General features: G+C 46.2%; 1 protein-coding gene and 1 long non-coding RNA gene across 3 annotated transcripts in view; one reads left to right on the forward strand and one right to left on the reverse strand.

Moving 5' to 3' along the window:
- Window positions 1–22,734, forward strand: part of LOC109547713 (uncharacterized) — a 205,411-nt gene that overhangs the window by 110,699 nt on the left and 71,978 nt on the right. The window contains exons 5-6 of one of the 2 annotated variants that reach the window (XR_002173650.3): window positions 20,466–20,844; window positions 21,869–22,278. This is a non-coding gene — a long non-coding RNA (uncharacterized lncRNA). Of the gene's footprint in view, window positions 1–20,465; window positions 20,845–21,868; window positions 22,279–22,734 lie in introns of those variants that run through there. The other variant, XR_012326074.1, reaches the window with a different exon arrangement.
- The window catches only part of CACNG3 (calcium voltage-gated channel auxiliary subunit gamma 3), an 80,761-nt gene that overhangs the window by 29,931 nt on the left and 28,096 nt on the right, over window positions 1–22,734 (reverse strand). The window lies entirely within an intron of this gene.

Here is a 22,734-nt window from a genome sequence, read left to right on the forward strand (position 1 = left end):
TTTCTTGCTTCTCAGGCTTGCTGTGAGAATCAGTGAGGTCACGGGCACAGGAAGAGTACTGAGCATCATTCCCCAAGAGCAGAGCTCGCTGGCGTGGACGAGGCTTGTGTGTCTCTGGGGTCCGGCAGCTGGGACTCAGGACAGGGAGAGCCCGGACTACTGAGTGTGCTGGATCTCCAGTGTGTGAAGCAGTGAAGTGGGACAAAGCTGTGTGGTCGCCGACTCTTCTGGTATATTAACTGATCTCCCCCCTCCGCCCCGCCGCCATCCCTTTTCCCCATCATACTTTCTTCTGCCCCAGGGAATGAGAAAACCTTAGCAGACGCCAGTATGCACGTAAGATGACTCAGACCAGACGTCCCCACTCCTTCTGCCCCTCTGAGCTTAGATGCCCTTCAAGGAAAGGGATTGGCTGAGATTAAACTCCTCCCCCAATGGAGCAGGGCTCATAACAAAAATTCATTCATGTTACTCAAGAAATAGCAATTAGCCACCTGCTAGGTTCCAGGCACCAGCCTAGGCACTGGGACTACTGTTCCATGACATAGCAAACACCCTGGGACCCTTCTGGGGGGAAAGGAGGACAATTGAACAGTTGATTTCAGACAGTGATCAGAGCTCTGAAGAATTTCAAGCAGGATGAGGGGCTCGGGAGTCACCGAGGGTGACGATCAATCAAGGGTGTCTCTGAGGGGCACGTGTGGCCTGAGGACTGAATGCAGGAGGAACCAGGCCCACCTTAGGCAGCGGGAAGAGGAAGCGCTGAGGTGGGAGTGAGCTGGGCTGTCGAGGGACGAGGAGGACCCCGTAGGGAACAAGAGAGTGTGGAGGGAGAAGGAGATGGAGGCTGCGGCCACGGGGCCGGCGGGAGCTGTGGGCCACAGAACAGCACTGGGGCCTTCTTGCAAGTATGGTGGGGCCTTGGGGACGGAGGGTAAGCGGGAGAGTGATATGACCCAATGGACATTTAAAAAATGACCCCTCAGGCTGCTGAGTGGAGAATGGTCTTGACAGGGAGAAGCTCGAAAGCTGGGACCCTGCAGTCCTGGGATGAGAGCGATGGATGATGGGGGCTTTAGTGAAGCAAGCAGGTCGGGAGGTGGGAGAAGCTTATGGTTGACTCTTTTTGAAGGCAGAGCTGACGAGATTTGGTTGTTGGATGTCGGGGGAGAAAAGAGGCATCAAGGTTGTCTAAGTTTTGGGCCTGTCCGAACAGGGTAAGTAGTGGTATCAGGAAACGAGATGGGAAAACTGGACAAGAAGCAGGTTTCAGAAAGAAATTAAGAAACTAAATTCACTCTCAGAAAAACACAGTTGTATTCATGCAGACTTGGGTTTGTGGGCTGAGATCTGTACTCATTAGAAATACAAGCAGAGAAGTTGCGTTGGAATCGAGCTCCCCCACTTCCTGTGTGACCTTGGGCCTGAACTTCATTTTTCTATAAGTGAGGACACCAGTATGTTTCTAAAAGGCTTTACTGTTGTTGTTTGTCTTTGGGGGAATTCAATAAAATAATGTATATGAAGCATCCAGCAAGGTGCCGGACACACACTGGGTGCTAAATCAAAGTTAGTTTTAGCTTTCTTCCCTTTGCCTTTCTAGGTAGAGGTCAGGTCTCCGTTTGTGGATTGATCTTTATCAATAACAACCTTGTGGAGGTGATGACCTTGACCCATGCTCAGTATCAACTGCTCTACATAAACATGGAGTCAGAGTGACCTGGGATGGCATCCTGACTCTGCCACTAACTAGCTGTTCATCCTTGGACAAGTTATCCCACCTCTCTGAGCTTTAGTTTCCATAGTTTAAAATGGGTATAATGATGCCCTCCTCAGAGGGCTGCTATGAATATTAAAGGGACTATGTAAGAGCCAAAAAGTTTGGAAATATCTAGATGACTCTCAAGATGGGAAGGGTTGGATTCATTGAGGTGTAGCCATACTATGGACTACCAGGCAGCCTTTACTCTATGACTATATGGGTTGATCAGGAAAGATGTCCATAACGGATGCATTTTTTTAAAGTAGCAGTTTAATATGGAAGGTGTCCTCTCATTTTTGTAAGGCAAAAAATAAGTGTAAGTGGATTATAAGGCAGTTTATCTGAATAGTGGCTCTAGGATTTGAGCAGTGCACCACCTGAGCAACTGTATATAGATTATTTTGTGGATTGATAGCTAAATATGTACCTACTGATTTAGACATAGAATAGTCATGGATATAGATCGGGACATAGATATGTCTCAATAAGGATAGTAAAAGATTGAGATGGTTACTTTCAACAGCGGTTACGTCTGTGGGGTAGGGAGGGACAGAATTTGTGTGGCAGAATGGGGGGACAACTTCTGCCTCTTACTCTATTTCTTAAAGTGGATTATGAATGAGTTTTACATTTTTGGTTCCATTTCCCTATATTTTTCAGATTAAAAACGCTCCAAAAAACAGAGGTAGTATGTAAGAAAATGTTTAGCTGATCATTGTCTGGGGCTTGTGTGTTCAATAAAAATGGCAACCAAAGGGGGAAAAGAGGCAATCGAGAGTGTGTTTGATGAGGAGAGGCAGGTCTGAAGGCTAAAAGGAACTGTGGCCATGAAGCTCACAGCTTGTCTTGGCGGCAGGTACCCAAGAGTGACCAGGGTTCCTTCGAGGTGCTTATGAGGTCATAGAGCTGTTCTCAGGAGCTGGCTGGGCTTGTTTCTCCGGGGATTTGGAGACAGTGGCTGCTTTTTCTCACCGAGCTAAGGAGTGATGCTGTTGTGAGAGCTTCAGTCCTAGTAGGAGAGTGGGAGCCATCAGCAGGGCATGGGGTGACTGAGGGGGTGGATACATCTGAGTTCCAGGCCATTCTGCCCTCCTCCTCCAGCCAGTCTGGCTTCCAGTTCAGGTCCCACCATCACACTAGCTGTGTAACTTTGGCAAGTGAATTAACCACTCGAGGCCTCAGTTTCCTCATCTGGAAAATGGATATAATCATAGTCCTTAACTCTGAGGGTTGTCATGAGGATTAAATGAGATCACATAGGGGGAAGTATGTCACATGGTGAAATACTCATGAACCCCCAGCTAGAATTCGCATGAGTATTATTTCCAAGGTTTGCAATCCGTTTTCCAAAATTCTGAAATCCAAAAAAAAAAGCAAAGTTCCTTGTTATTTATTTTGGAACAAAGCTGTGAGGTCATGACATGGACTCAGCTGATGGCAAAACCTGACCTGAGCTGACTTGAGAAAGTATCCGTGGTCTTTATGGATCTCGCCTGTTGGAACTATTTTGCAGTTTTGCTGCAGAGTGATGAATGCATCTGATAGCAGGGTGCTGCCCATAGGCGTAAAGCCATCTACGGTAAATGTACCCTAGTCCCTTTCTAAAATCCTAAACATTCTGATTCCTAAAATGCATCTGAGTACAGTTCTGTGGGTACAGCTACCGCAAAACATGTGTTCCCCAGCCTTCATGCCTTTCTCTGTATATTTATACCAGCTTTTAGTATTGGTCTGATAGGTCTCTTTAAATCAACTCGCTTTTTAAAAACCCAAATTTATTTAAAAGGAGACTTTATAACTTGACTGTAAACGGAAAGATAGTATCACTGGCCATAAATAGAAGGCCACTTAGAAAATAAACACAATAAAAACAAAGTGATGTTATTAAATTCCAGCTAGACACTGTGAATTGAAAAGTAAACAGCTTTCTCCGCATGTGGTGAGATGTTATTTAATACCATGTCGGGATTCCAGGCATTAGCCATGGTAGGTGCCCCCTGAGGCACGGGGGTGTGGGAGCCTCTGCTGGTGTGCTATAATGTAGCCTCCAGGTAGAAGGAAGGGGCTAGGTAACCCCCCTTCCATCTGGGTTGGGTGGCACTTCTTTTTTTTTTTTTTTTTTTTTTGCGGCACGCGGGCCTCTCACTGTTGTGGCCTCTCCCGTTGCGGAGCACAGGCACCGGACGTGCAGGCTCAGCGGCCATGGCTCATGGGCCCAGCCGCTCTGCGGCATGTGGGATCTTCCCGGACCGGGGCACGAACCCGTGTCCCCTGCATCTGCAGGCGGACTCTCAACCACTGCGCCACCAGGGAAGCCCCAGGCAGAACATTTTGATGGCTAATAAATCCTCAGAAAAGAACTGGGCTTTGGCTAACACCAAGGAAGAGTCTGTTCTCTAGATTCATCCATGAGGGCAGGGCTTCCTACCTTTTCCACATCATGGTGCCCTGGGGCAAAAGGTCAAGGCCACTCACAGCCCTGAGGCATCAAGTTTCAGCCAGCGCCACTGGGCTGCCCTGAGGGCCGAGGGGATCCAGGCCAGGGCCAGCTTCAGGAGTGGAGGAATGGAACGGTCTCACAGTGTCCCATGCTCAGAAGAGTCCTATGCTTGGTTGAATGCTCTGCTCTTACCGTCTTGAAATTCTTAACATTTTTGGAAAAATGAAAAAATTTTTCATTTCGCACTGGTTCCGTTAAATTAAGGATCTACTCCTGTTCTACACACCGGTAACCCAAGGCACATCTGGAGAGGAGCTCTGTTTTAGGGCATTGAGACATGCAAGATATACCTTTTTGGCCAGTTTCATCTTTTTTTAACTAATCCTGAAAGGTGTAGAAAAATGAAAGTTTTTAAAAAATAGATGTGCTAGAGAACAAAAGGAAACAAAAAAACCCTCTTAGTGTGGTGTTCTGAGCTTTGACTCTGGAGCCAGAGTGCCTGGGTTCAAATCCTGATCCTGACATTTCAAGCTGTGTAACCTTGGGCAAAGTTGCTTAACTTCTCTGAGTCTCATTTTTCTCATCTGTAAATCAGAGATAATAACAGGATTTATCTCAAAAGGGAACCCTCCTACATTGTTGGTGGGAATGTAAGTTGGTACAGCCACTATGGAAAACAGTATGGAGGTTCCTCAGAAAACTAAAAATAGAATTACCATATGATCCAGCAATCCCACTACTGGGCATCTATCCAGACAAAAGTCAAATTCAAAAAGATACATGTACCCCTATGTCCATAGCAGCACTATTCACAATAGCCAAGACACGGAAGCAACCTAAATGTCCATCAACAGATGAATGGATAAAGAAGATGTGGATATGCAATGGAATACTACTCAGCCATAAGAAGAACGAAATAATGCCATTTGCAGCAACATGGATGCAACCAGAGATTATCATACTAAGTGAAGTAAGTCAGAAAGAGAAAGACAAATACCATATGATATCACTTATATGTGGAATCTAAAATATGACACAACTTAACTTATCTACAAAACAGAGACAGAGTCATAGGCATAGAGAACAGACTTGTGGTTGCCAAGGGGGAGGGGGTGTGGGGGAGGGATGGAGTGGGAGGTTGGGATTTGCAGATGTAAGCTATTATATACAGAATGGATAAACAACAAGGTCCTACTGTATATCACAGATAACTATATTCAATATCCAATGATAGGGACTTCCCTGGTGGTCCAGTGGTTAAGAATCTGCCTTCCAATGCAAAGGAAACAGGTTCGATCCCTGGTCGGGTAACTAAGATCCCACATGCTGCAGTACAACTAAGCCCGCACGCTGCAACTACTGAGCCCGCACGCTCTGGAGCCTGCATGCCACAACTAGAGAGAAGCCCGTGTGCCACAACAAAGAGCCCATGCACCGCAATGAAAGATCCCTTATGCCGCAATTAAGACCCGATGCAGCCAAATAAATAAATAAATATTATTTTAAAAATCCAATGATAAACCATAACAGAAAAGAATATTAAAAAAGAATGGATGAATATGTATAACTGAATCACTTTGCTGTACATCAGAAATTAACACAACACTGTAAATCAACTATATTTAATAAAAAATAGGATTTATCTCAGAGGGTTATGATGAGAAATGAGTTCATATAAAGTTCTTAGAATAGCGAATGTTCTAGCTACTATTATTTTTAAAAAGACAAAACGTTACACACGCTGTGATTGCTATTTACTCAGGGCTTCCTGGGTGCTAGAAGCATCCTTTCATTCAATCCTCACTACAACACTGTAAGATACATATTATTATTATCACCCAAGTTTTTACAGATGAGAAAACTGAGGCACAGAGAAGGTAAGTGACTTGTGCAAGGCAACATTGCTAACAAGTGGCAGGGCTGGGCTTTGAACCAGTCTAGCTCTGGACTTGTACACTGTACTCCTCTTCGTTACACAACTCACCTAAGCTGGGGCGGGACATAGGTTGTTTCGATGGGAGGGAAGAGACACTGAGCTGGGTTCACACTCCGATCCGTTTTAGACCTGCAGCCTCCCGGCCAGGGGGTTGTGTTTCATCGTGTAAACCATATTTTCCTACTGCCTAATACAGTCCAGCCCAGCCATCAGTGTTTAGCTCCCTATTCCTTCTTGTTGACTTTGATTTCATATTTAGAGCAGATTGGTTGAAGGATGACTTTAATATTTTTCCAAATCAACCCCCAAATATGTCAGTCCAGGGACAGACATGACGAGTGATCATCTAGGTCTGTGGACGATGGTCTTGGCTTAGAGAAGCATCACTTCTCCCCAGTGTGCCCTCACCCACTACCATTTTACTTCTTTAGCACACACTTAAAAAGCTCTTAAAATGTGCCAAGCACCTTTTAATAGAAATTTATATATATTAACTCATTATAACTTCATGGGATACTAACGTTGTCCCCATTTTACAGATGGGAAAATTTAGACACAGAGAAGTCAACTAATGTGCCTTGAGTCTCTGTGTAGAGTTTTTGCTCTTAACTTTTGCTCCATATTGTGGCTAAAGGAGACAACCCAAGTGTCCTGTGGCTGGCTTCCTGCTTCCCAGCATAGAAAAGGGAAACAGCCTGAAAATGCCCTAAGGACTGGGTCCTTTGTGTTTATGCTGGAGAGCTGGCCAGGAAGCAGAACCTGTGGAGTCCCTGGTTTTGTGCCTTGCCAGGACATCACCTGGAGTATATCTGGGAGGAGTGTCTGCTTCCATTTGAACTCTTAACAGCCCTAGAAGAATAGCTATTCATCTGTACGTACTGACAGCTCACAGCAGGACGTAGGGAGTTCAGAAAGTCCCCTGCTTTGTGAACATTCTTCTTTGAGGAGAAGAATACATGGTGAAATGTCAGTGCATGGATTCTGGAGCCAGACAGTCCAGGTTCAAATCCCAGCACTCCCATCTACTAGCTGTGTGACCTTAGCAAATCGCTTAAACTCTCTGTACCTCAGTTTTCCCCATCTGTAAATGGGGATAACATTACCTACCTCCTAGGGTTGTTGTGAAGCTGAAATGAGGTATTACCATATGGTAAGAGATTAGAACAGCACATAGTAAACACTGTCTAAGTGATAGCTATTTTCGTTGTTGGGTCTTCCCTATCTCAGAATAGTCGACTTCTCGGTATCTTGCCCTCACTCTCAAATGTCCAATTTGTTGACGTCTGTCAACTCAATGTCCAAAGCATGTTACTGTTCGGAGCGCTTCTTCCTCACACTGGTCCAAGCCACCATCTCCTCTCACCTGAATGTCTCCTCCTAATGGTCTCCCTGCTTCCAGTCTCATTTATTTCTTTCCCACAGTGATATTTGACAAAGAAAACCACTTCATGTGACCCCTCTGCTTTAAAGCCCTCCAATAGTTTCGCACCACATTTAGAACTACATCTGAAGTCCCCACCACTTATGCCCTCCGTGATCTTGTCTCTGTCTACCTCCCAGCCCTCATCTCCTACCATGCTACTCCACTGGTCACTGTGCTCCGGTCACACCAGCTACAAACACACTGAGCTCTTTGCTGCCCCAGGGCCTTAACACACCATTAGCATGCCATTCCCTTTGCCTGGAATACATCTCCCCTGTATTTTACTTTTTAATATTTCTTTTTTCTTTTTTTAAGTTTATTTTTGGCTGCATTGGGTCTTCATTGCTGCACGCGGGCTTTCTCTAGTTGTGGCGAGCGGGGGCTACTCTTTGTTGCTGTGTGTGGGCTTCTCATTGTTGCGGAGCACGGGCTCTAGGTACGCGGGCTTCAGTAGTTGTGGCTCGCGGGCTCTAGAGCACAGGCTCAGTAGCTGTGGCACACGGGCTTCGTTGCTCTGCGGCATGTGGGATCTTCCTGGACCAGGGTTCGAACCCGTGTCCCCTAGCATTGGCAGGTGGATTCTTAACAACTGCGCCACCAGGGAAGCCCTCCCCTGTATTCTTACATGGCTGGCTTCCTCTTCAGCTGAGATTCAGGTCTCGGCTCAAATGTCACCTCCTCAGAGAGGCTCTCTCTTCCATCCTGTGGTGGGAATGATCTGATTTACTCTTTAAGAAGATCATTCTCGCTGCTTTGTGGAGAAATCATTACTTATGCAGCATGTCCTTCCACTGTTTCTACCAAGCCCCATCAGGCACCAGGCACCCCTGTATGAAAGTACGTGAACTGTAATTCATCTGCTCATTCAACAGGCATTTTGCTAGGAAGTGTGTACAAAACCAAGACAAATGAGTAATATTCGTGCCCACCAGGAGGTCACAGCCCGAGCTAGAAGCTCATCTGCTGGGTTTTGCGTGCTGAAAACATTTCGTTTCTACAGAGTGAAGTTGCTCTAACAGGTGTCAGGAGGCCTGGGTTTGAACGCAGACTGACGCTTGCTGGCAAGTTACTTAAACTTTCTGAGCCTCTCCTAGCTCACTGTGCTGCGGTTTGGAGAAAAAGACAAAGTATGAGAAAGTACCTAGCACTAAATAGCATTTGTTTGCTGACTTTTTTTTTTTTTACCCTACCTATCATTAGTCCTTTTTTCTTTGTCCAAATGCCCTAACTTTGTACGCATTGGAGAGATATAAAGTGGTACTTAAGCGCTTGCACTCAGAGCCTGACTCCACTGCTTGATTAGCTGTGTGGCCTCAGGCAGGTTGCTTGACATCTCTGTGCCTTAGCTTCTGCATCTGCAACATGAGAACAACTCATAGAGCTGTTGTGAAGGTTAAACGGGCTCATTCAGGAAAGGTAGTTAGGCCAGTGGCACCTAGTAAATGCTTCAAAACTGTTGACTTTTTACTACAGATAATATTAATCGATTAAGTGCTTACAATGAGTTCAGGCCTGGACAAGAAGATGCGGGAATCTAGATGGAGGTAAAACACAGGCCAGCTGCAAGGACAGCTGGTAGAGATGATGGATGGAGTGGAAGATACAAGGGCCCAGCCAGCGAAGTCGTACAGACCGTGCAGATTCTCAAGTGCAAAGGAAGGAAGTGGGCGTACCGCCTCTGCCCTGGCCGCTGCAGACACTGGCAGAGCAGATGGCTTCAGGAACAGCCACACCCAGGCACGAAGCAATGAGGCGAGGATCTGCGCCTGCTCCCGAGGGGCGGGGACTGTGATAACCGATGGTACGAGGACTGCATTGGGGCGATCCACCATCTACCCCCCAGCCTGTGAGGTCATTCCACCTTTATCGACCTTCCTCCTGGGTCCCTGGCTCATCTGTTCATTCAGGCAAAGTTTTCTGAGTGTCCACAAAGTCAAAGGCCCTGTCCGATACCCAGGAGTTTCAGATGCAAATAAGGCCAACTGGAGAGTTCAGCATGCAGCGGGGGAGGCAGATGCAGCAGCAAGATGCAGGTCAGAGAAGACAGGTCTCACACCCCTGGACCGACAAAAGGAGATCCTTCTATTGCAGGCCCGGGGCTGCTGGGGGGATCATGACCTCTCCACCCAACCCCCTATTTAGGGAGATGCCACCAACTGCCAGAAGCAGAGCCATGAGTCAGACAGATGGCAGATGACAAAGGCAGACAATGCAGTGAGTCCTCAGGGGTTGAGAGTCCCTTCCCATCACACACCAGACAGGATTTCTTCCCTGCTCACACGGTTCCCTACAACCATTTTGTTGAATGGGGGACCTCCAGTTCTTCTAAGAGGTGCGTGGAGAAGAGGCAGGCTTGGGTGGTCTTCCTGTCTCTGTCTGCTCGGTACCGGGCTGGGGAGACCGAGGGTACAGTTTACAGAAGAGTTCGGAGTTTAGTGTGTGACCTGAAGTTGTCTTAGCTTGTATTCCTAGGACACAGATCCTAGAGGTTTGCACGCCAGAGGTTTATTGGAATGGGCTCTTGGGAACAGTCCTCCGCGTGGTAGGGGAATGAGGGAAGCAGGACCGGCCAGAGGGCGAATGGAACTCTGACGCGGTTGTTATGTGGGCTCAGCCCGCGGGGACTCTGGAGCTGAGACGGCATTTAGAGATGTCCTGAATGACAGCAAAGGGGTGGGGCCTATGTACCTCTACCTTGAGCAGCCAGTGGATGTGGGATGCCCCTTGGGAAGGAAGTGAGCGCGGCTGAGGCAGCTCCTTATGCTGAGGGGAATTTCCAGGGGGCGCTCAGCTCTGAACCGGCTGTGTCAGAAGGTGTAATCCAGCAGTTGGGAGATGAGGGGACCCCAGCATCTGTCAGTCAGGTCAAACAGACTGAGGTGACAGTCTTGGCTTTGCCACTTGCTAGCTGAGACACCTTGGGTAAGTCAACCTCCAGGAGCCTCATTTTTCCATTTGTAAAATGGGGATGAGGCCAGGAGGGGCTTCATAGAGCTGGGGTGAGGGTGAGGTTCTAGCAGGGGACTTGGCAGTGTTATGAGAGGTGTTGTTATGCCTGAGATAGTGCAGGATATCACATCTAATGCAAATTGTGGAATTTGTGTGTGTGGTTTTTTTGGGGGGGAGGGGCAGGAGTTGGGAGTGGGGAGGACTGTGTCCAGGAAAACCTCTCACAGTTGGGGACAATTGAATTTTTTTTTTTTTTTTTTTTTTTTGCGGTACGCCGGCCTCTCACTGTCGTGGCCTCTCCCGTTGCGGAGCACAGGCTCCAGACGCGCAGGCTCAGCGGCCATGGCTCACGGGCCCAGCCGCTCCGCGGCATGTGGGATCTTCCCGGACCGGGGCACGAACCCGTGTCCCCTTCATCGGCAGGTGGACTCTCAACCACTGCGCCACCAAGGGAAGCCCAGGGACGATTGAATTTTGAAGGCACTGTGGTACCTGGCCATATAGGCAAAGGTGTGGCATGGAGGAGGGGGGCAGCAAATGGCTAGAAGGAATAGTTACTGGGTGCAGTGGTGAGAAAGAGGCCACGGACTGCCGGTGGTTCCCGTCTTTTGGGGTCAGTGCCAGCGCCCTCCTCTCTTTGTCCCACATGCCTGCTGCCCAGGAGACCGTGGCTTAGTACGTCTCTGCTTCTGAAACGGCCATTCAACCTTTTTACCTTGCTCAGCATGGCTGCTTCACCAGCCAGAGGGAAGAAACGAAAAGCCCACAAGCAAGAAGAGGAGCCCCGAGCTTCCATGGGGCGAAATATAAGCCCTAGTCAAATGCAAAGAAACCCAAAGGGCAGTGACCACAGTGACTCCAAGAAAAGCCCGCCGGTGTGATAATTCCCACTCCTGCTGAGGGGAAGTGGTGCAGGCACCACCGGGAGGGAGGTACCAAAGCAAACCCGCCTCGCTGATTCCATCAAAAGACTCACACCAACCGGACCTGGGAAATGTGCCATCGATTGCCTGGTGTCCAAAAGGTGACTGAGGTCAGAGCTGAGCCTATCGCATTTTTTTTCGTTGTTCAGATTAGACCGTTCACCCTCTGAGAGCCACCCTCTCTGGCTTCCCCAGCAAGGGTGTGCATGGAGATGATAGGAGGAAGTAATTAATCAATGAACCGATTCGTTTATTCAGCGAACACTGATTGATCGTCCAGTATGTTTGCCAGGCACTGCTCTAGTCGTGGGGCCACAGAGAGGACGATGTTGGATTACAACTTTCCAAAAACTCAGTCTATGCTGTTAGGAGTCAGGGCTGGCCGTGACCAGAAGGAGTATGAGAGAAACTTCCAGAAGCAGATCAGGTGATGGTTACACAGGAGTGTTCAGTTTAAGAGATTTCATTGAGTTTAGGATGCATTTCTCTGTGTGCATGTTACACTTTAATTTTTCTAAGTTTAAAAATTTTAAAGCTCTAAGTACTAAAAAGATGATTGGTACCTTTTCCCACATGCAAATTTTTTTAAACTACCTTAAAATATGCATAAGGAAGTATAGCAGATTCTAATTTTATTTCCATGATGACTAACTTTGGTCAGTTTTTGAAATATCAAATCTCATTTAAAAAAAGCTTTTCTGGGCTTCCCTGGTGGCGCAGTGGTTGAGAGTCCGCCTGCCGATGCAGGGGACACGGGTTCGTGCCCTGGTCCGGGAAGATCCCACATGCCGCGGAGCGGCTGGGCCCGTGAGCCATGGCCGCTGAGCCTGCGCGTCCGGAGCCTGTGCTCCGCAACGGGAGAGGCCACAGCAGTGAGAGGCCCGCGTACCAAAAAAAAAAAAAAGGCTTTTCTCTCTCTCACATCCCCCCATCCAACATGTTCTTGCCCAAAGCACATGCTTAGTTTACCATGAATCCAGCCCTGATGGTAAATAAAACCTGCAAGGTCTCGGTCTTCCTGAAACTGAAATTCTAATGAACAAAAGCAGCCATTTCACAGGCAAATAAATATAGAAGCACAGTAACTGCAGATGGCGATAAATGCTATGAAGGCAATCGGACAGGACAGTGGGGTACGGATCCGGTGGGTGGTGGGACTAGCCAGGGAAGGGGACCTGAGACGTTGATGTTTAAGTAGAGGCTTAAACGGTAAGAAGAAGATGACCACGAGAAGAGCTTTCTAGGCAGCAGAAACATGAGGGCTAGGGACTGGGGCATTTGTTAGAGAATGAAAAAAAAAAAAGATGGATGTGGCTGGGGGGTGTTGCAGGGATGAAGCTGGAGAGGCAAGGAAGGGTCGGAAGAGGCAAAGCAGTTTTTTTTACCTCCAGTTGTACCTTCTAACCACCTGGGGAGCTTTTAAAAAATACCAGAGCCTGGAACCCACCACACTGAGGTAGGACCCGGGCAGGGGTGCGTTTAAAAGCTCCCCAGGTGACTCAATGTGCAGCCAGGGTTGAGAACCACTAGCGTGGCACCTGGAAGCCCAGAGCTTCTTCAGCTTTGATGTGCAGCCCAATCATCAGAGGATCTTGTGAAAATGCAGACTCTGGTTCAGTAGATTGGGTTCAGCACCTGCATTTCTCACAAATTCCCGGACGACGCTGATGCTCTTGGTCCAAGGACCACACTTTGAGTGGCAAGGTTTGGGGCTGTGATTAGGAGGCTTCCTTTTAAAGAATCATAGAAGTTAGTGACGAATATTAAGCAGAAGGAGAGCTCGACCTTATGGGTGTTTTCAAAAGATTACTCAGGTGACAATGAAGAAAATAGACTGCAGGGAGAAAAGAGTGGAAGCCGGAAGATAAGAGATGAGGGAAAAACGGGGAAAGCTGGGTGCCTTCTCTTGCTTTCCGTGTTGCTTGAAGCCCTAGGGATTCTGGGCATCAGGAGAGCAGGAAAGAGATTCAAAATTTACAGTGTCCCATGCTTTAATCTAGAATCGCTCTCTATGTCATCTCGCTAAACACTCAGAACTATTCCATGAGGAATAACTTGCCCAAGTAATGACTTTCAAACCCAGATCTATGTCCCAAACACAGGGATCTCGGAGAGTAGAAAGGAGGTGCAGATTTAGGGAAGTACAGAGGACCAGAAGAACATGCAGTCGTTTGAAAATTTAAGAAAATGATCATGAGCATCTTCACTCTTTTGTTGCTAACTAAACGGGTCCTCTTGGGTGAAAGAACATAGTCTGCCTGCCAAGATGAACAAAAGATGTACGGTTTTCATTTGGAGGCTTAATCTTGCTGGATAGGTAATAATTCCCCCAGCCCCATTCCCTGCCGTGCGGGATGCTTTCAAACCAATCCCCATAGCCCTGAAAGAGTCATCAGTCAGAAAAGCAAAAGAAGCAATGAAGACCCCAGGGGACAGGGCATATACCTTTGCAGGGCGGGCAGATGTCCCTCCCAGCCCACACACTTGTTGTGACCGTGGTGGGCAGTGGGGTGCCACACTTCCTGCAACACTGCACGGAGAAGTTGACTTGGCTTGTCCTACCGCTGATGGTTTGCTACCTTCCAGTCTTAATCCCTCATCCTCCAGAGAATCTGGATTCTAACTTGTCTGGAAACTCATTGACCCAGGAAAGAAAGAAAAGTGAACGTTTTTTCAAGACACAGTAACCCAGCGTAATTCAAACTTTGTAGTATGCGGGACCCCTTTATAATATGAAAAGAGGGTCGTGGATTCCCATATAATTGAGTTGTTATGGTTTTCCTATGAACAGGAGAGTCCAATACCAAAGTCCCAAACATGATCCTGAAGGTCATGTTATGCCAGAGGACATATTTTGGTTGGCTCTGACAGCGTTTCGGAAAGATCGCCAATCATAGCCAATATTTTAAAACTGCAGGGGTTCGCACAAAAATCTAGATTTCTGGCTTCTTCAGAAAAATCAGAGGACCTGACAACCAGGGGCCCACATTTCTGCAACAGGCCATGAGTTTTCCAGTTTGCCAGTGCCCCTTCCCTCATGTGTAACCCACCTGGCTCTGTAGGCACCTGAGTTATCGTGACCCTTTATGCAGATTCCATAGTCCATTGTTTGCCCCATGAGGTCTCAGGTCCACAAGTTAGGAATAAAAGACTAACTCTTTATCTGGACTTAAAAGCGGTTTGGAAGCCACTCAGATCAAAAGATCTTGGTCATGGCTCAAAAAAAGCACTCTACAAAGCGAGAAATAAGCGTAGAAATAACCACAGCTTTCCACCTGGAGTGCTTCCCTGATGTTAGTGATCACTGGTTCTCAAAGTGGGTGAGTTGTGCACACAAGTACGTTCAGATTTTGATCTCTTCAAGCAAAAAGGACTGCCAGTCCTTCACATAGCACAAGAAATGTCATCTTAGCATGCGTCATTCTATACTGTGTGTGTGTGCAATCAACTTTATTAAAACCTGATTGGCAGCAAAGAGGTTCAAGGCATACTTCTCTAACTCCTGTCCTCTCCCCCAGCCCTCGAAAAAGAAGTTCATGGAAGGCAGTATGGCAATATATATCAAAAGCCTTTAAAATATAGCTATCTTCAAAGGAAAAACACTAATTCCAAAGGATACATGCAGACCAATGTTCATTGCAACATTTTTTAAACTAGCCCAGATATGGAAGCAACCTAACTGTGCATCTACAGGTGAATGGATAAAGATGTGGCACATATATACAATGGAATATTACTCAGCCATAAAAAGAAATGAAATTGAGTTATCTGTAGTGAGGTGGATGGACCTAGAGTCTGTCATACAGAGTGAAGTAAGTCAGAAAGAGAAAAACAAATACTGTATGCTAACACATATATATGGAATCTAAAAAAAAAATGGCCATGAAGAACCTAGGGGCAAGACGGGAATAAAGACGCAGACCTACTAGAGAATGGACTTGACGATACGGGGAGGGGGAGAGGTAAGCTGGGACAAAGTGAGAGAGTGGCATGGACATATATACACTACCAAATGTAAAACAGATAGCTGGTGGGAAGCAGCCGCATAGCACAGGGAGATCAGCTCGGTGCTTTGTGACCACCTAGAGGGGTGGGATAGGGAGGGTGGGAGGGAGAACCAAGAGGGAGGAGGTATGGGAACATATGTATATGTATAACTGATTCACTTTGTTATAAAGCAGAAACTAACACACCATTGTAAAGCAATTATACTCCAATAAAGATGTTAAAAATAATAATAATAAAATAAATTTTAAAAAAGATGTGGTACTACTCAGACATAAAAAAATGAAATCTTGCTATTTGTACGACATGGGTGGAATGGGTGGATCTAGAGGGTATTATGCTAAGTGAAATGGGTCAGATAGAGAAAGAAATACTATATGATCTCACTTATATGTGGTATCTTAAAAACAAACAAACAAACAAATAAATAGAACAAAACAAGAAACATTACAAATGAAATAAAAAACAAAACAAAAAACAAGAAACAGACTCATAGATACAGATGACAAATGGGTATTTTCCAGAGGAGAGGGGGTGTGGGTGTGGGCAAAATAGATGAAGGGGATACAAACCTCCAGTTATAAAATAAGCCACAGGGATGTAATATACAGCATAAAGGGTATGATGAATAATATTGTACTAACTTTGTATGGGGACAGATGTACTAGACTGTGATTATTTCACAATGTATGCAAATGTCAAATGACTGTGTAGTACACCTGAAATCAACATAATATTGTATGTCAACTATATTTCAATTAAAAATATACATAGCTAATTTCAAAAAGGCAGAAGGCTAGAGCAAACCATGTCATACTGGATTAGAATTGGAGACATGATTATGAGCTCATGTTTAGCTTAATATAGATACAGATAGATAAATACAGAAATAATTACAGATATGTCCATACACATGGCTTAATATGTACACATACATTTCTAAGCTCTGTCTGCCAAGAGGGCCTAGAATAAACGGCAATGAGCGTAACCAACACCCAGTCTTGGTTTCTAATCCCATTCTCCGGTCAAAGGAATCAGCAATCCTTGGAAAAATGACTGCTTCTAGGTCAGGGAATATACAAGATGAGCCCGGAGGATCCTGTATGCCAGAAAATGAGGAAGTTCTCAGATACAAACGATGGGGGAACGTCAAAAGGACACAGGAGCCAAGTGAAAGAGCTCCCAATGGCCAAAGCTGGGACAATTGGAGGAACAAAATAAATAATGGCATAATGGATTATAATCCAAAGTATAAAATGTCCATGAGTCCATATGGATATAAATGAATAAATGAATGAATGAATGGGGGAGAATGGACAGTTCTCTTATACAGAAGAAGTCCAAATAATTTATGTAGATACTGTCCCCTCAAGGAAGGGCAGCATAACCCCTCACTCATTAAGTATGGGGTGTGCAGAGTAACTTTGTTCCAAATAGCACAGTACGGAAGGTGGGGGAACAACTCTACAGTGGAGGAAACTGATAAACACAACCTCAGCCTGGTGATCAAGGTCAACATCCAGTGATGTCATGTGGACAACATGTACCCTTGATGTGATGTGACGAGAATGGCACTTTTTGTGGTTTTCCTCTCAAAACTCTGTAATCCCTGATGTGATCATGAGAAAAACATCAGACAAAGCCAAATTGAGGGACATGCTACAGAATTAGCGCGTCACAAAACTATCAAGATATCGAAAACAAGGAAAAACTGTCACAGCCTAGAGGAGCCTAAAGAGATGTGACGACTAAACATAATATGACATCCTGGATGGGATCCAGGAACAGAAAAGGGACACTAGGTAAAAACTAAGGAAATCAGAATAAAGTATGGGATTTAGTTAATAATATATCAATATTGGTTCATTAGTTGGAACAAATATAGTAATGTGAGATCTTAACCACAGGGGAAACTGAATGTGGGGTATACAGGAAATCTCGGTCCTGTCTTTGCAGCTTTTCTCTAAATCTAAAACAATTCTAAGTAAAAAGTGTATTTAAAAATATGCTCGTCTCTTGACCCAGTAATTTCCATTTTAGAAACTCTATCATAAGGAAATTATGATGAATGTGTGCAAGAATTTATTCATCACAATGTGTGTGTGTGTCTATTGCTTTTAATTGGAAGCAAACTAAATACCCAATAATAGGAGATTAACTAAATAAGTTATGGTACATCATACAATGAAATGCTAGCCAGTCATTAGATGATACAGGAAAACATTTGTCGATATAGAAAAGGTGATCATGATGTTTTAATGAATGAATAGTACATTACAAAAAATGTACAGTATAATCCCATTTGGGTTAAAAAAAAGGGATAACTACATAGAGTAGAAAATGTAAATATATATTCAATGGGGGTTATATCTGGTATGAGAATATGGGGATAATTATTGTGACTTTCAAACTAAATTTTATTTTCTAAGTTTTCTATAGTAAAAAAGAAAAGCCGTTATATATATAATACAATTATATATATTATATATATATATATATAATATGTATAATTATATATGTAAAAAGCTACAGGCTTCCAGGCCCAGGCCGTGGACTCCCATTCAGCCCATGGTGTCAGGCGGCTATGGGGTCAGATCCAGTCTTTCGCTTTCTCAACGCCACTAGAAAAACACAAGATCTTTTCAGTGCAAGAGTTTTGTGGTTGAATATGTCTGGGAAACAGGGCAAAATGGCCCAGGCAGGGTGGAGAGGCTCTAGAACCTTCCAAAGACCTTCCAACAGTCACTCCCTGTCCATCACTCTGGGCTCCTTTCTTGGACGACTCTCAAGAGCCCTTAGCCTCAGAGAGGTCTGCTCAGGCAGCCGAGTGCAGGGGACTCAGCAACCTGCCCCGTGCATAGTGGGTTCTCAATATACGCTTGTTGAGTGAACGGAAGACGTGTGCCTCCTCCCTCGATTACGGCTTGAATTGAGAGGATTGTCCCTTTGGCTTTTGGAGGACTTAACTCCCCTAGCACAGCAGTCCTCATCCCAGCTGCCCACTTCCATCCCCAGAGCAGCTTCCAAACAAGCAGGTGCTTAGGATTCTGGCTTAATCAGGTCTGGAGGAGCAGGCAGGCGTCAGTACTCTCAAGCACTTCCCAGGTAACTGCCCATGCATCCAGGACTGAGGATGCCACTGCTGGCTGTGCTCTCAGCTCCTGTCCCTGTCTGAAGTCCAAAGCCCATTTGCAGACCCCAAACGACGGGCAGCCTCTGGATGAAGGACACGAAGCCCTTTTTAGCCCAGGCATCACCTCCTCGGGACTTTTGTGACTCACATAGGCACAAAGCAGCCTCTCTCTCCTCCCCTAATGGTATTCACAGAATTCTGGTTTTATAGCACAGTGGTAGTTGTCATATACATCAAGGAATGAGGGGGGTTAGTGCTTTAATACCTTCACTTAAGCGGGTTGGGGGGGGGGAGAGAGAGAAAGAGAGAGAGAGACGTTACGGGGGAAACTGTAGATCTCGAAACATTCACCAGAATGAGCACACATCCCCAGCAAACCCAGCCTCCATTTCCAGAGAATCGTCGAGGAGTGTCTTCAGAGATAACAGCAGTATCACCACAGTCCCCTGAGCTTCTCCTTTGCAGCTCTTATCTCAAAAGTAATTGATTAATATTTTGTGCACAGCTGGGTGTCTGGTGAGGAAGAGGTTTAATTTTGTTTTCTGCAAGAGAAACAGTTGATCTGTAGTTCTGGAAGAGCTGCACGTTCAGAGGACAAATTCACAGAAGGAGACCAAGACGTGAAGTTGTGGAACCCTGTTCAGTGCAAACTGGCCCAGCTGATGGTGCAGGAGGGCAAGAGGACCCCTAGATGGAAGTGACCCCAGAGCAGGGTGGGGGCAGGGCAGGGGTGGTGGGGAGGAGACAGGACCAGGACTGAGGTCATCAAGCGGGAAAGAGTCAGAAATTGGTGGACATGGGGAGCACTCCTGACCTTGCCATCCTGAGGGCAGACTTGAACTTGAAACTAAGATCTGTATGTTTTATTTTGGTGTGATGCAAAATTCTCCTCCTTAGCTCCTCCAGTAGAGCTTGGTAGTTAGAGGTGACGGCTCTGGTTCAAATCCTGGCTCTGTCACTTAGAGCTGTGGCCTAGGAGGGTTACTTAGCCACTCCAAGCCTCAATTTCCTCCCCTGTAAAATGGGGTAATCCTTATTTCTCTCTTAGAGTTGTTTTAAGGATTCAAAGTGTTATTGTATGAAATATGCTCAGAATAATACCTAGTTCAAAACTGCTAAATCACTCAATAAAAGTCAGTTTTTTTTATTATTCACACCTTAAAGGATCACAGCAGCCTGGGTAGAAATTGCACCATCTCTGGAGACTCTGATCTAGCTGCTGTCAGTGCCAGGAGTAGCAAGTTGAGACTCTATAGGGGATTTCCCCCTCCCAGCAGCAGGCTGGGTGGCTTGGCGGCGAGGTGGTCCCCTTTGAAGCTGGCGTCTTGGGTGGCAGCTGTGAAACACCGTAGCCTCCAGGGAGCATATCTGGGCTCCAGTTCAGGCTGCAAGTCTGGAGAAAGCTGAGTGAACATTTGGAGCCCAGGAAGCAGCCTGGAGACTTAGGAAGAGACCCAAGGAAAGAAACTGGACTTCAGCTAACCTGGTAGGTGGAAGGCTAGGATTGGGCCTCTGGAGGGCGTTCCGGAGAAACCATTCCTCAGCTCAGTCTGCAATGTGGCACACCTGCCTTCCTCCACCTGCATGTGAGAGCAGGTACCACCTAGCGCCGCCCTATCCCCAGCTCCTGACGTCTAGTGAACATTCAGCGTCCATCATTTGAATGAATGAAGAAGTGCAATATATTTCCCCAAGTCCTTTAATACTTACTATCTCATTTAATTCTCATAACAGCCCTAGGAAATATGCAAGGCAAGAATCATTTATTTAATTCTGCCAGATAAACCTGCATAGGACTCATAACTGGCAAGATCCCAGGTCTCAGACCCCGCATTGTTCTCTCTACTAGAGCATGCTTCTTCTAAAATATCTTTTCACTTGTTTGTTTTGCCAGGAGTTAAGGACAATATGGTTTCATCACCATCATCCACCTAGACTTTGGGGGAGTGTATGAAGTCACTTGACCTCCTTGCCAAGCATCCCCTGGCTATAAAGACAATTATCTCCTCCAGTGCCCTGGAACCTGGACCTCCTGCCCGTCAGGGCAGACGGACTTGTCCTGCAGCCTGTGGGCAGCATTAATGAACAGCGGTTGGGAACCGCTTTGGCACAGGTGGCTCTGCTGCCAGCAGGGATGGTGTTACGTCCCTTCACACTGACTAATTCAGGGGATTGCTCGCTCCCAAGCCAAGTGGATGCTGACCCAGCTGCTTGGAGGGGAGATGTTCTGGTGTCTTCCTCCGATGTCCTTCCTCTCTGTTAAGAGTTTACAGGTAAGCCGAAGGAAGCAATTTTACTACTAGATTCACCTTCTTGCTCCCGCATCTACGATCAGGTGCACAACACTAAGCTTGTGGGAAGAATACATCTTTTCAGAGGCAGCAAATTTTCTCGGAAGAGAGATAAGGCAAGCGTAGTTTTCTATGAGAACACATTCCTGCAGCGGAAGACGAGGCTGTAGATCAGATGGATGGGAATAAGAAGCAGGAGGATTGGAAAGCTCTTGATTCAAGGGCTTTTGTTTTGTTTTTTTGCCCCCCACCCATAATATTTCCAGTACACACCCCAGAACCAGATGCAGGGTTTAGGAGTGAGAGAGGACTTCCCCTTTCTAGACCTCCCTCGGCACTTTGAGCAGGCACACAAAAACATCTGTTGGCTGACGCTGGGCAGATAGCTGTGCCTCTCTGGTCCTCAGCTTTCTCAAGCAGAAACTGAAATGGAACCAGATCAGAGAATCCACCAGATCTCGGCTGCAGAATATTTCCCTGTCAACTGTAGAGGGTATCACAAGAATCTTATTACCAATAACAGTGTAAGTTCTGAAATGTGCAAGTGATGTACGTTTTACTTTTATAAATCAGAGCAGGTTCTGTTCTCACTCAGTTGCTTTCTGATATGCTCTGTGGAGTGGAGTCGGGAAAAAAAGTAGAGTGAACAACCCTATTGTTATCCATTTTACAGATGAGGAAACTGAGGACTCAGAGTTCAAAGTAACTGGTACAGATTCACAGCTGCTAGGGATAAAGGCAAGATTCAAATGATGGCAATGTGGTTCCAAAGACCACACTCTTCACTGGCTGTCAAGTGGAGTGACAAGGTCAAAGAGAACCAAAGACTGAAGGTCGCAGTTGGAGTACCCTTGAGGTCATCTAGTCTAATCCTATCTTGTAAAGAAGGAAATAGGCCCCCAAAGGGCGTGGTTTATCCCGTAGCACAGAGCTGGGGGACAGAGCTGAGACTAGAGCTAAGTTTCTGACTTTTCCAACAGAGAAGACTTCAATATTTTCTTGACAGCTCCAGAATCTTTAAATCCAGTGGACAGGGACTTCTGGACATGGATGGGGTCCCACATCCAGAGCGGCCAAGATCTAAAAGTCAGGTCTACACAAGCAATCATCCAAACGTTTCCAAGAGCCGGACGTTTGACACAGGATGGACTTGACATCCAAATAACTGAATAGATGTTTTACTCTCTCCCTGCTGACTTTCAGGTCTTCTGGTCAAGCACCTTGGTTTGGTTGTCTCCAGCACACCAGGGTGCCATCCTCTCTGCCCTTCCCCGTTCCCCATCCTGTCTGGGGAGTTTAGGCTCTTTTCCCTAATCCAGTTCATTTTTCAGGATTATTGTTTGGTTCATCCTGGCTTAGCTTGTACCCAAATTTCTTAGGACTGACTCAAAGGAAAAACCATTTTGTTAAAATAGATGCGTTGCTTTTAAACAATTTGTCCTCCTACTCACTTTTTCTTTTTGGAAGACAGAAACTGAATATAGATTTGTGGGAGAGAGATAAAGAGGGAACTGGAGAAGAGGGGTAGAAAGGAAGAAGGGGAGAGGAGAGCGGCGGGGGAGGGGATGGGATGGAGGAGGGGCGGGAAGGACTGGGGGGTGAGCTCCAGGGATGATGCCAGGAAGTGAGCCAGGACCCTTCCCCATTTCTGGTTGTGTACAAGCTTCGACCCAAGACCAGGCCTCGTCTATGTCAAAAAGGAATCCATGCCCAGCTCCCTGCTGATCCACTGTCCCTAAACGCCTCGTTTCCTTGGACAAGGGGAAAGAAGGTCCCTCTCTGGTCTCCTAAAGGGGGCGGGAAGCCAGTGGCCTGAACCCGGGAGAAACCGGCACAGAAAGCCCTCCACACGGAGGTTCCTGCTGACTCTGT

This window comes from Tursiops truncatus, chromosome 15 (assembly GCF_011762595.2).
Source record: "Tursiops truncatus isolate mTurTru1 chromosome 15, mTurTru1.mat.Y, whole genome shotgun sequence".
Lineage (NCBI taxonomy): Eukaryota > Metazoa > Chordata > Mammalia > Artiodactyla > Delphinidae > Tursiops > Tursiops truncatus.